Source organism: Macrobrachium nipponense, chromosome 9, assembly GCF_015104395.2.
Source record: "Macrobrachium nipponense isolate FS-2020 chromosome 9, ASM1510439v2, whole genome shotgun sequence".
Classification (NCBI taxonomy): Eukaryota; Metazoa; Arthropoda; class Malacostraca; order Decapoda; family Palaemonidae; genus Macrobrachium; species Macrobrachium nipponense.
This window is the reverse complement of record NC_061110.1, coordinates 95,267,340-95,281,207: the sequence shown is the minus strand read 5'-3', so window position 1 is coordinate 95,281,207 and position 13,868 is coordinate 95,267,340. Positions and strand designations below refer to the sequence as shown.

General features: G+C 39.1%; 1 protein-coding gene across 1 annotated transcript in view; it reads right to left on the bottom strand.

Annotated features, from left to right (window-relative positions):
* Positions 1-3,897, bottom strand: part of LOC135218660 (transmembrane protein 127-like) — a gene marked incomplete in the record, with an annotated part of 67,128 nt that extends 63,231 nt beyond the window's left edge. Inside the window, 1 exon segment of the mRNA XM_064255107.1 lies at positions 3,813-3,897.
* Between the last annotated feature and the right edge of the window lie 9,971 nt (positions 3,898-13,868).

Genomic DNA, 13,868 nt, shown 5'->3' with positions numbered 1-13,868 from the left:
CGATGAAGACGAAGATGACAGCCTTCTTCTTCTCCTCTCCTCGTCAGCTCCACGCAGGACAGTCGTCAGGTCCTCCATCCAGGCCGGAGCCGGGGCTATTGCCGAAGCAACACGGCCCCGACTGCACCTGTCCGGAAGGACCTGGGACTGGGGAAGACACACCGTGGGCAGGACCAGCATGGACAGGCACAGGAACCAGGAGCGACAGGAACAGCAACCAGCTCAGGAGCGGCAGGAACAGCGGCAGCGTAGACCCAGAAGGGACAGCCAAGCCAACAGCGGAATCACATCAGCGGCAGGTATGGCAGGCCCAGCGATCGCCTCGTTGGAACCTCGGCAGCCAGCGGAACCCTGGTCCCGGCGGCCGGTCCAGGGGCGAGCTGCTGGAACAGCGGAAGTCTGGGGCAGGCAACACGAAGAAAAAGAGGAAAAACAGGCGGCGGCGGCAACCCCACCTCGGTACGGCTGCGGCCCTAGTAGCGGCAGACGGCGTCATCGACACAGCATGGGGGAGTGTAGACCATGAGGGGGGGGGAGCAGCATAAGCGGCCGTGGTAGTAGTGGAGACCGCCCCAGACCTCGCTAGACGCTGCAGCAGCCCGTGGATGCTAGGCACGCCCTGCCTCCGCGGTGGTCCATACCTGTCCAAGGTCGTCTCCCACGGATGTAGCACCTGCGGTAACATAGATAGATTAGTAAGAGGGGTTCCCTCACGCACGGGGGGAAGACATGCCCCACCCCGAACGCAAGGAAGACCCCAAATACAAAATACAACGAAGAAGCTGAGCGGGGGGCAGGAAGGAAGACGAAGAATCGGATACCAAGGGAGTCGCGGGAGAGCTTTCCGACGACTTCCTGGCAGACCTTCGCTTCCCCTACCCCCGCACAGCAGTGAAAAGTAATATGAAAATGAAACAGAATACTGCCCTTGCGATTCACTTCATAGAACTTAAAGGGGAAAAGATCAATTCCCGGGTAAGAACGGAAACTTGATCCAATAATATGATGCTATCATAAAATATATATGAAAATGAAACAGAATACTGCACTTGCAATTTCATTTTCACATAAAAAAATCGTAAGGATCAAATTCCCGGGTAAGAACGAAATTGATCCAAATTAAATTTCATGCAAATAAATAAATGAAAATGAAAAGAATATTGCAATTGCGAATCCACTTTCATTGCATTCTATTATACAAAATTAAAAGGCTCGTGCCGAGCGCAATCACACTCTCGGTAACGAACGCACAGGGCAAAAATATAATGAAAAGAGTACTTACATTTTTCAATTACACACTTCCGCCCAAAATACATGACTCGGCGCGAGCGCGCCCGCCCTCGGCACCGAGACATAATTCAAGGGTTCAATTCCTGAAAAGAGAGGAAATCGCCGCATCTACGGCGATAACTCCATGTTGGTTCATAATTAAGTAATGAAAATGAAAACAGTGTACTTACAGTTTCATTTTCAAGTCAAACAAACCATTAGTAGAAAACACAATATAAACAAAGCATACGACGATGAAGCGGGCAGAGAGCGATGACGAACACGTCCTTCACACCCGCGGCCGAAAGCAAAAAGATGTTTACCTCCATCGCAGCGGCGCGCGACTGCGGACAAGCAGTTAACTACCGTTCTCCCCTTGTTCGAAGCTTACGACCGTTCCAGCTGCCGCTAGCTACTTCCTATTGTTAAAGGACCGATGGTTTGTATTACGTATCGGAACAAAAAATGATTTGTCTATTAATGTGTCTCTGGTCTAAATAACCTAAATGGCAACAACTAACTAGACTTTGGATCATGACATTTTGGAAGTTGGTTCATTTCCCTTACACAAACCACTGCATTATGTACAGTATTTTTGTTTAAATTAGGCTAACATGGAATAAGACTTATTAAATGTGGTAACATATATACCCTTACCAGTACCTAAATTAACCTTGGTCACTATTCAAACTTCGAATGGCTTCAAATATTCAATTCTACAAGTATTTTCCTGAGTACGCAAACCAAACCAGAAATTACGATGACATTTCTTCTAGTATTAAATCTCATTTGCTGTACTCTGGCTATCTTTTTTGTATCAACCACTGAGGTATGGTTTCTCACACATTTTCAGATCTCAATACATAAACATGCTACCTCTTTTGTTTCACAGAGTAGGGAGCGATAATTTTATAGATAATTAGTTCCACTTAGAGAAGAATGCTGCGTCTTTTAAATATGAGTTTATCAGCATTAATGTTTCCTTGTTAAAATTGAGTGCATCCACTCCCTTGGTAATATGTCAAAGAACTGAAAATACTGTACATATACATGCAATGCCATCATATCTGACTGTTTACAAGCTTTGAAAACCAGAAGTTAATCTAAAATAATCAAGAAGCAAGTTAGAATTTCCCTGATAGTTCCTGACTTTGATGACTACATTCAATTAAGTGGGAAATGTGAGGTTAGCTCAATAAAAAGATCCCTATAGTTAATAATAATAAGCCTAAAGGACCACAGTGGTAATCTCCACAACCAGTGTTTTAAGACTTGGAGTAAGATTTGGTTGAGGCAGGGTATGACAATTTCCTATGGGGTTAACAAATAAGCAAGGTTATGTACCCTAATAATTTCTAGATTTATAGCAAACAGGGTCACGGGCAGTATGAAGCAGTGGCCTTTAATAGGCCTGGTTGGGGAAAAGTAAGCTGAAAAGCATCTTTATGTTTCACTTTAGGTAAAACTGAAGAAGACCTATGCTGTACCCCTCTGGTTTGGTAACTATCAGTTTATGTGCAAAATGGGTGCTGTATCTAATACCAGCCAGTTGGGGATGAATGCAAAAACATGAGCAAAAGATGGTAAGTACCATAAACAGACACAAAAGCCATAAACATTTGCAAAAACATTAAAAAAAGGTGGTAAATATTAAGGTCACTGACTGGCGGGAACCAGGCCTTGATAGGCTGATATTAGGTAGTCTTCACTTCAGTTTTATCTTCCCTTTATAATTTACAACACCCTAGGTCAGGTTAGGTTGTGGGAGGAAGGTCACCAACAGCAAGTAAGGTATGGATGCCTAGGTTAGGTTACATTTAAATACATCCTTGTTTTTCAATCTTTTTCCAAAAAATCTAGACTACTCATAGATTGCTAGTGTGCTTCCCCAAAATTAGGCCCTTATTCAGACCAAAAGGAGGATGTAATGGGCTGACCTAGGTATATGGCCAAATTAGTAAAATTCCCATAAACACTATCAGAATTAGGGAATTTTACATTCTTATTCATTAACAGGTTTAAAAGTAGGCCAATGTCTTACGATATTACAGAGGATAGGTAGTAGGTATTGGGTACTAGTAGGTACACTTAAGATAAGAAGTGGGCTTTGAGATACCCATGGTGTGATCTTTCATAGCATAGTTGAATAAAATCAACAATTATAATATACTACATTAACCTAATTTATGGGCGAGAAAAACGAAAGCTAAGGTAGTAAGTGGGTTCGTTCTTGTTTAAGTTTGTCTACGCCCAAGGAATTGCATAGGCTAATGATAACCTGGGTTAAAATCACAATGTAACATCTCCTAATTATTTTAATGCCATACCCGCTGCAGTCCTCCCCATAACCACAAAATATAACATCAAAGAGACCTACGTCTCTATTAATGAGAGATTTATTGGATTACATTTGACCTCGGGTTACCATAAATAAAGCATGATGGTCTGCAACTTACAGGGAAGAAATAGAGTTTTAACCTGTTTCCCCATGAAATGAACTCAATACTATTCATTATTACCAATAATTTAAAAAAATTACTGACCTTTTACAAGATAATCTTGGAAAACAATATAGCGAAACTGAAAGTACGTCCGCAGTTTTGACGTTTCAGCCCTTGAAGGAAAACCTTAAGGGTCGGACTTTGGAACACAAACAAGGACGTCGGATGGCGGCGTTTTCCATCAGATGAGAAGAGCAGAGTATTGTTTCTTTTTCCATGGCATTGGGAGCTGGGGTAACGTTTGATCAAATTTCATGTTTTCTTCAACTTGGAGAAAGAAAGACCAGAGAGAGAGAGAGAGAGAGAGAGAGAGAGAGAGAGAGAGAGAGAGAGAGAGAGAGAGAGAGAGAGAGAGAGAGAGAGAGAGATCCAACAGGACTAAAATTAACGTCAAATGACTAATATGGGACTCCAAGTTGCACGAATACAACTTATTACATAATTACAATCGAATACTATACATCTTGCTTTTTAACAAGGCGATAAAAACTGCTTATAAATTTTGATACTTTATTACACGAAGAAATATTTGCATCTATTTCGTGTACAGATAATCGCTGGCATAATATACGGAGTTAGGAGACGTTTTAAAAATTTACTCATTGATAAAGTCATCGACATTTTACTTTTCCAATCTCCTATGATTATACAGAACTACTGTTTTCTTCTCAGCAACCTACTATATAGGAATTAGTTTGTAAGACACTCATATAATGATCCAGTAAAATTATATTTGAGAACCACGTCTAACTTGTGATATCTTCAGCTGGGCACATCCGTCGCAAAAACCTTAACGTATGCTAACGTCCGCAGAGAAAGTACTGTCATGCAAAATAAAACGTCGTATGTATAGTAGAGATTAGAGAACAACATTGCAGTAATTAGTACAGAACTAGCATATTATCCAATTTTACTTCAAGCCAAGAGCTGATTATCGACAGTAGAATAAAACAATGAAGCTGAAGTAAGTACGTAAATTCATTATATAACATATATATATATATATATATATATAATATATCTATATATATAATATATATATACACTATATATATATTTTATATATATAATATATATAAAAATAATATATAACATATATACGTATATATATATATGCACTATATATATATATATATATATATATATATATATATAACGTATATATTAATATGTATTATTTATATTTATTATTTAAACAAATTCCTAAATCTGCCATAAATATTCTGCAGTTTACTTGAAGCATGAAATAATTTGTCAGTTTCTTATATTTAACAGAACATTATCTAGCTCTCGATACTTGACTTAATTTTGCGGCAAATTTTCCCTTCATGAGGTAGACGGGAACATGAGTCCTATACAGGCGTAGCCATTTATCTTTTGCTCTTTCTGTTTGAGCTCCTATATCTGTTCTGGGCTTCATTTCTCCTTAGTTCTCCTAGTTGTCTTCGTGTTGATATCTTCACGTTTTCTACCTAACTGCTCCTAGGCTCTCCTCATCACATATCCATACGATTTGTGTTTGAAACCGGAGTCATTTTTCAAAATCTCTGAGGACACTGTTTTGTTTATCAGTCTCTCTCTCTCTCTCTCTCTCTCTCTCTCTCTCTCTCTCTCTCTCTCTCTCTCTCTCTCTCTCTCTCACGAGAAGAAAACCTTCACAAAATTCGCTACTTCATAGGCTTATACAAACGAGGCGCATGCGTGGAATATGTAAACAATAAAAGTCGACAGGACTGTTTATTAATGATGGACACGTAGTCGAGTGATTAAAGAGGATTTGTTTAGTATTGTACACACACACACACACACACACACACACACACACACACACACACACACACACACACAAATCTCTCACAATCGAAGAGGTCCTAAGACGAGTGAAAGATCCATAGGCGCATGTTTTTCGTAGCTCGTCACGAGTGTGCAAATGCGACAACGACGTAACCGAAGGCCGACCTTGGGCGTATAACAGTGCGATAACAAGGCACTGCAATGAACATAGCACAAGTGCAGGGATCAAGTGCGTGTTACGAAACAGTTGCGTAAGCGGTCTGATGTAGTGAATGACTTAATTACGAGATGTATTCATAAGTTTACGGATAGACTATAGATACTTGAGATAAATTCAATCGAATGAGACGTAATGAAAAGGATATTGAGGCTGCAAGACGCGTTTTGATGTTTTGATGGTCGTCTAGCCCAAAGGAAACTTTGCGTTTTATGATGGAAAGAAGAAGGTTGAAATAACAATGATGCGTTGTGGTAATTTTTGCTACACAGAGGGTTTAAATTTGTGGTGAATTTGATTTCACAATGAATATACAGAAGCTAATGCTTAAAAAACGAACACAAATTATTGCACACGTACAAAAATATTTCAGAAAAAGCAAGCAGCGTTTTAAAAGCGAAATGACTGAACATTGTTTTCAAGAAAACGCCTCGATGGCTCATCCTGCCACTTCAATAGGAACTGAACAACTATTGTCTCTAATTCAACCTACAGCTGCGGAAATTCATCTTGGCAATCTACCGGGAGCTGCTCAATTGACAACTTCAATAGATTTCACACGAAAACCCAAGTCATCATAACCGAGTTCAAGAAAATATTGGCTTGAATTGTTTCCAGTACTGGAAAATGCTACTAATTATCAACTGATTGGCTGATTTTTTATCTATTTATTTATCTGTTATTATTATTATTATTATCATTATTATTATTTTTTTTTTGCGAACACTAGAGGCACTTGCTCTTTAGTGCCAGTAGCAAGATTTGTTGACAATTTTCCACGCGAATAGTTAAGCTTCTTATTTTGTTTGTTTTTTTTTGTATGGTGTTTTTCGTTGCAGGGAACCAGTGGCTTATTCAGCAATGGGACCAACGGCTTTACGCGACTTCCGAACCGTCGAGAGTGAACTTCTGTCACCAGAAATACACATCTCTAACTCCTCAGTGGAATGCCGGAGAATTGAACTCGCGGCCACCGAGGTGGCAGGTCAAGACCATGCCGATCACGCCACTAAGGCGCTAAAATCCTTCTGATCCTATTTCATCAGACGTATTTCAGTACTTTATACTTTATATGTCAGTGACAGGGTCTAACACATCACAGCTGATCGTCTAGTTGACAGTGCCAATAATAGTATATATATATATATATATATATATATATATATATATATATATATATATATATATATATAATAGCTGTGTTTGAAATGAACTTAGGGAAACCAGGCCAAACTGAATCCCCACGATTTTCATTTTCGCAAACCCTGTTGATAAAGTTTGAGTCGGAAATGTTAATGAAGAGACTAAATGGGTCTTGCTGGGATGTTTAATTTATGTACACTAGGGATTTCCTACATAAGGGATATGGTCGGAAGGTTGGGAGATCGTGACTCTTCACCAATACTGAAATTCAATTCTCAAACATTACGATGAATATAGCTTTCTATTCAGCTATTTCCCTAAAACAGGAAGGTGACAGTAATTAATAAAAATCGTTTTAAGTGATCTCATTCATATCCCATATGTCTTGAAATAACGTTCAAAGTTGAAATTCTTATGTTCTCTTCCGTATCAAGCTTTTTATATAAAGCTTAAGTTTTTCCTTAGCAAGGAGGCTAATTGTTTTCCGACGTCGCTCAAATTTTTGTGTGATGCCTATATACATCTTAAAAAAAAAAACCCCCCAAAATGGCCGCTCTGTTTTCCTGGGGGGACGCTCGAGTAGGACAGAGCAGAACCACTCGCCCGGCACAGGAAGTGGGTGGGTGGGTGGGCGGGGAAGGGAGGGGGGTTGGACATTAGCGCATGTGAAAGGGAAGGAAAAATTGGAAACGAAGCACGACGCAAGAGTAAAGAATCACGAAGGATGCTTCCGGTTCTTGCCAGACACTTAATTAGGGCTTGTACCCTCAAGAGCCCCGCATTTTTCTATTATCCTGAAGAGAGAGAGAAGAGAGAGAGCGAGAGAGAGAGAGAGGAGAGAGGAGAGACGAAGAGAGAGAGAAAGAGGTAGAGAGAGAGGAATTGATTTTGTTCCGTTTGAATAAAATCCGTAAAAGAAAAAAACAAAACAAAACTGAGCCTTACCAATACACGCCTCTTCAGTATTTTTTGAAAAATACTACAAAATTTTCTAAACGAAAGTAAGATGTTAAAAAATCTTGCCATAATGGGCGTTATGTCTGTCCGTCCATCTGCCATTCAATCACGGCCAAACGGCTGGTCCGATGGGCACGAAACTTGGCAGGGTTATAGTGGGGACCCCTACGATGGTTTATAATGGGGTTTCATCCTAACCCCTACCCTCCCCCCCCCCCCCCCCCCCCGCAATGGCGCGATGTCTCCTTCTCTTTGCGGGTAACCAGCTAGTTCCAACAATAGCAATATATCAAGATGAACAATTTCTTACGCCTTTCAAAAAATGTTAAAGCTACTTACTAGGAACTGTTAAGATAAAATTAAGAAAAAGTCTAGTTTAAAGAAATACCGGTTAATAAAACGCAATAACTTACTCCACATTTATCCCTGATGCTGTATTATTTAAAGGCTATACCGCTTTATTTGTTACTACCTCGTTTTTTTATTTTTTAATAACCTTGTCCACCAAGTTGTCACAACTCACCTCAGTTGCGGGAGGTCGAAAGGTCTTTGGAAATGAAACATACCATCATATTTTCAATGCTTTATTTCTGACTTAGTTTAATCACATTCACTTTGAAGGGCCAACCACAGTGGAAAGCATAGGTAGGGATTGTGGCTTCCTAAGTATTTACAGCATAAATATTTATGTAGGACACAAAGGCAAGGCTCTCTCCTCCTGCTGGCTGTAAAATGAAAGCCGTTAGCAACCTCACTGGGAATCGAAAAGCTTTCTCCGTTTTCTTTTCCATTTCTTCAAGCTCTCCGTTTTCTTTAACGATTCCCGAATGCTCACAATATCCAGCGTAGAACCTTCTCCTTCTCCTTCTTCTTCTTCTTCATTCGGATCTGATGCGGCGCTCACTCCCCGCGACCAGTGAGATTGGTAACGGCTTCGCCATAGACACAGCACAGCGTATTTTGAGTTTAGGCGTCACTCATCTAGACCAGTCAGCATCACAATATGAAAAAGGCATTTTGGGTCCTCACATAAAGGGTTAAACTTGGTCAGAGAGGGCCAAAAAATTTTCACCGTGAGTTATCAGGTCATACGCTGCACCAGTGTGTGAAAATACAGCCAAATATATCTTCTAAACATCAAATAGCTTCACATAACGATAATATAATCTTTGTTCCCAGAAAATAAATAAGCTCTGATAGAAAATTTCATATATAGATAAAGCAATGATTAACAGCACTCGTTTTTTTTTTTTTTTACATTATATTATTGTTAGCATGGTAAACTAGTACAACCAGATGAAGAGATATTTTCATTTCGGAAGTCTAGTGGACATTCAAGAGGAATTTCTGTCCTGAAAGAGATTACATGTTTCGCGTCGAGAGCAGGTGGAGGAGGAGGAGGACAGTTGTGAACGATGGATTAGCACACCAATTTATAATCCTATCTGTTAACTGTGACCCAGCAGACAGCCTCGCATTATGAACTTCCAAAAATATATTGTCCTTATAAATTCTCTCGAGATACCACTAGAGCAAACGCATTTCCAAAGTAAACATCCAACTGGCGGCACCAACATACATGCAGCTATGATAACTGAATTTCGCCTTACGACAAATGATTTACTTCTCTCGTTACGGGAATATTCTGTCCAAAAACAGAAAATGAGGTACCTCCAGAAAAGAAAGAAAGAAAAAAAATCTTTTGGAGATGTTGACATCACAAGTGGCTGAAAATGTACAATCCTGCTAAAACAAATATGTGATGTTCTTGTTTTAAGAAAAAGATTTCCATTCAGCCATCTTCACTCGCTGGCAACTCTGGCAATTATGCTACCTTTATAAAGACGATTTACTTTAACTACCAGGCAAATCACAGCATGTCAACATACACCAGCTTGACTCCTAGTATGTCAGGAACTGCACAAACTTTACATCTAAAGGCTTTACAATGAACTCAAGAAAAGGGGGGTGAACTACTGATGCAGTCATGCACGTGTTCAAAAAGACTCAAGAGCAAATGTTCCAGAAGCCAAAACGTCAATATTTAAGCCCGACGACTCTTCTTCACCAGCCTACTCCTGTTTGGAATGCGCGCCCATCCATCCCCGTGGGACTCATTCCTCCCCTTCCTATTGTTCTTCGTGTTCGAGGCTCAAGAGCATTTTGCATTTGAATCTTAGAGAGTCTTACCATAATCGATTAATGTCCAACCAGTCAAAAGTAAGGAAGACAACACTGCATGATGATGAGAAGAAACGGAGATCTCAGTGAATCACAGGGTAGGATTCTCTTGAGGACATTTGATAAGAGGGACAGAAAGCGTTTGGTTAGTAAGACTCAATACTGTTCTGTACCGGTTATTGATTATTAACGAAAACGGGAGTAGTGGGGGGGAGAAATCAGCATACATATTCACCATAATCCCAGGAGACCAGCTCTTTGGATTTACCAATATATGAGTTTCAGACATATATGTTTATATATATAAATATATACTCGAGAAGGGTCATACAAGTTTCAAGATCATTTGAAAGCAGACCTTGAAAGAAGCTTTTGTTGAAAGAAGCATTTGAAGGCATTTGTTAACTGTCTCAAAACTAAGACTGATGTCAATTTAAAATCAAGCGAGTTCCTCTGACAGCAAAATTTAAAGTTTTAGTCAGACCCCCTTTTTTTATGACCTCATCACTTAAATGTCTGACAGAACAGAAATCAAATACCTTCCAACTCGTGACTTTCCTTACAAAAAATGACTCACTCAACTAAAAAAAAAACTATTATTTTTTAAAAAATTTACCACCACATTTCAACCACATTTACGAGACCACACCTAATGTCACTGTTTGATTAACATATTTACATTTTAAATGACATGGTAACAACTGCCTTAAAGGCCCCAGAAAAGAGCATTGTCTTATTAACGAGAGACAGAACTGAGAAAGTTCGTTGGTTTTATGCAAAGTGTCTACGTAACACCTATGAACAGCGAGACATATACCGAGACAACGTACAACGTACATTAGCTGCCGTGTTGTGAATGGCTAGTATATGAAGGCAGGCTCTGGCAGAAACAAGGACTGGGGGTTCATAGGTTCGGGAGTTACAGAGTTGATTTCTATCGCACACAATGCTGGTAGCAACTTGATGGAAGAAGCCGAAATCATATTCGAGTACTACAAAACAGCTGTCAAGTTCATTGTTCACGTGTGACGGGATGATTACCCAGACACGGAAACAGTGGATCAAGTTCTGCTACGCAAGTTACAGATGACGTGTTTGGGTACTGCTCCTTCACCATAGCAGATTTCTGAGAATTCTCGACCATAAATCGCACAGCAGTGCATGCCACAAAAAACTACAACCCAGTTAAGTCTATTGACATGGAGAGTTTGTGGGTGGATGGAAGAAAAAAGGTACTTCGACACAGAAGAGACAGCGAGGGGTATCTGAGAGAAAAACTGCAAGAATCCTAGAGTCAGGAGACCTGGCCATGCACCCAAAGAAAACGGGCGGTGGCAGGTCGTCGGTGAAGTTCTTCAGCTCCAGTTTAAAGTACATTCACTGAATTCCGATCAGTTGAATGTTGAATGATGAAGGATTCGTCCCATGTGTGCATGATGGGTGTGTCACTGCGAGGTCCTTCTAATGCCAGCAGTTTCATTGGACAGTTGATCATGAAAGAAAATACAGCGAGATCTAAGAGATATAACTGGGCTCATGTCCTTTATATCCAGCATGGCCAGGCCTCTTCGTGGGTCTACAGGACAAGATTGGTTGTTGGGAGCTGTAGATACAGGTCTTGGCTTCAGGTATGCAGAAAAAAAAATCGATATTCATTACCCTTATGTAAAATCTTGAATATTACAGCCGTTTTGAACCATTGCAAAGCATTCCGAATAACGCAAAAGTTGAGGAACAGGTTACATTCACGTCCTGAATTATAAGATAGATTGGCCAGGAATCGTTTTCAAAGATGACAATTATTCAGTTATGGGAATAAAATTCGCGATGAATAAAAAAAAAAGTTTGAACAACTGTTTGGAAATAGATCCTTAGATGAACTGTGAGGTAGATAGATGAAGATCTCGATAGATAATAGCTCCGCGGATGAGTTAAATAATAGCTCAGAGGACGAGTTAAATAATAGCTCCGAGGATAAGTTAAATAATAGCTCTGAGGATAAGTTAAAACTATCAAGAGAAAATTGGCACATGCCTATAATTATCAAACCGAATATACTTTAATTATCTATTTATTTAATTATTTATTTATTTGTCTTTACCTCGAAAGCTTAAACTTTTGCTTTTACTTATCAGTCCAAAAATTTCGGCAAACCAAGACACCAAATCACGTAGTTTCTTAGAACACTGAATTTTCAAAGAAAATATTTTCTGTCTAGAGAGAGAGAGAGAGAAGAGAGAGAGAGAGAGAGAGAGAGAGAGAGAGAGAGATGTGAAGGAACTGATGGTGATGACGTGATAAACAAAGCCTTTAAGGATACGAATGGTATCCTATTCAAAATCCCACGTGCTAGGATAGAATGTACCCGTCGGTCACGAATAACATAAGTTCTGATAGCATTGCAATAATCTTCATTTTTCATTCACTGCTGGAGATGTGAAACGAGATGAAATGTTGAATAAATAATAAACCAATGACTTAATTGCAGGTTTACTTGAGTAACGTGGCGAGAATTAAAAAATACACTCCGTTGGTTTCATACGCAGTGTTGCTTAGGAGCGAGTGCATGACCGAAGAAATTTAGTTTCACAATTTATTCCTCTATTTCCAATTTTTTGCACCGTTTTCTTTGTCGTCTCGTTTTCTCTTTTCAAAAGCCAGCGGCCGAGAACGTGTCATGTTTTCAGTTGACAAATACTTGATATGCACTTGGAACACTTGAATGGGCAACAACGGAAAAGGATAAGTAGCGGCTCCCTTAGAAGTATTTGAGTATTTGAAGAAGCAAAAAAAAAAAAAAAAAAGTCCCTTGAACGAAGAGAGAGAGAGAGAGAGAGATTCCCTCTTCATACAGTATACACGAATTCCCTTTTGCCGAATCTCCAAGGGTTCCTAAAGAATACCATCACTCCTCAGCATCAGGGGAAACTGATTGGTTCTTAAGAGCTGAGAAAAAAAAGGCCAAATTTCCACTTTCCTTGATATGGGCATTTTAATTAGAAAAGGTCTAACAGTAATCTTGATCATTTTTTCTTTCTCGAAATATTACATTGGTGCTCCTTTGGAGAAAAGAAATATATATATATTTGTATTCCCATTCACACGCTGAGTTGACACTGCAATGGAAAGCGGGATTTAGCTTTATATCGTGTTTTCTATTATTAATTTTGTCTCGTCGGTTCTTTCAGATAACAGCACAAGGACGGGTCTAATAATCGAGATGCAACGTTACTTATCTATGAACTTTCCTTACCTCTAAAAGAATTACAGCCATTTAGGTACTCAAAAATAAAAAAAATAAAAAATGCAGACGTTTCATTATACCTAATTCGCAGTTTACAAAAGTGATGTTAGTAACCAAGTCATAGCAAATAAAGAACAACTTCATAAAGATTTACTGATGGAGTTATAGAGACACTGAAATAAGTATAAAGGTGATTATTACTTCTTATTTACAATTGGAATGAATGTATATTTTTTTTTGTGTTGGTCGTTTCATGTTCGGTTAAGAGAATCGGTAGCTTGAGAATGTATGCATACATATACATCATACACATACTAATAAAAAGTCATAATTACGTACATCGAAAAGTGTTTGTGTGTATACACATATTATACATACATACATACATATATATATAATATATATATATATATATATATATATATATATATATATATATAAATAAAGGTTTTTTTGCCACGAAGGAAAAAAAAAAAAAATAAAAACGAGGTTGGCGAGTATTTCGGTCCTTTCGACCCTCATAAAGGTCCGAATAGGACGGTACTCGGCCAACCTTCGTGGC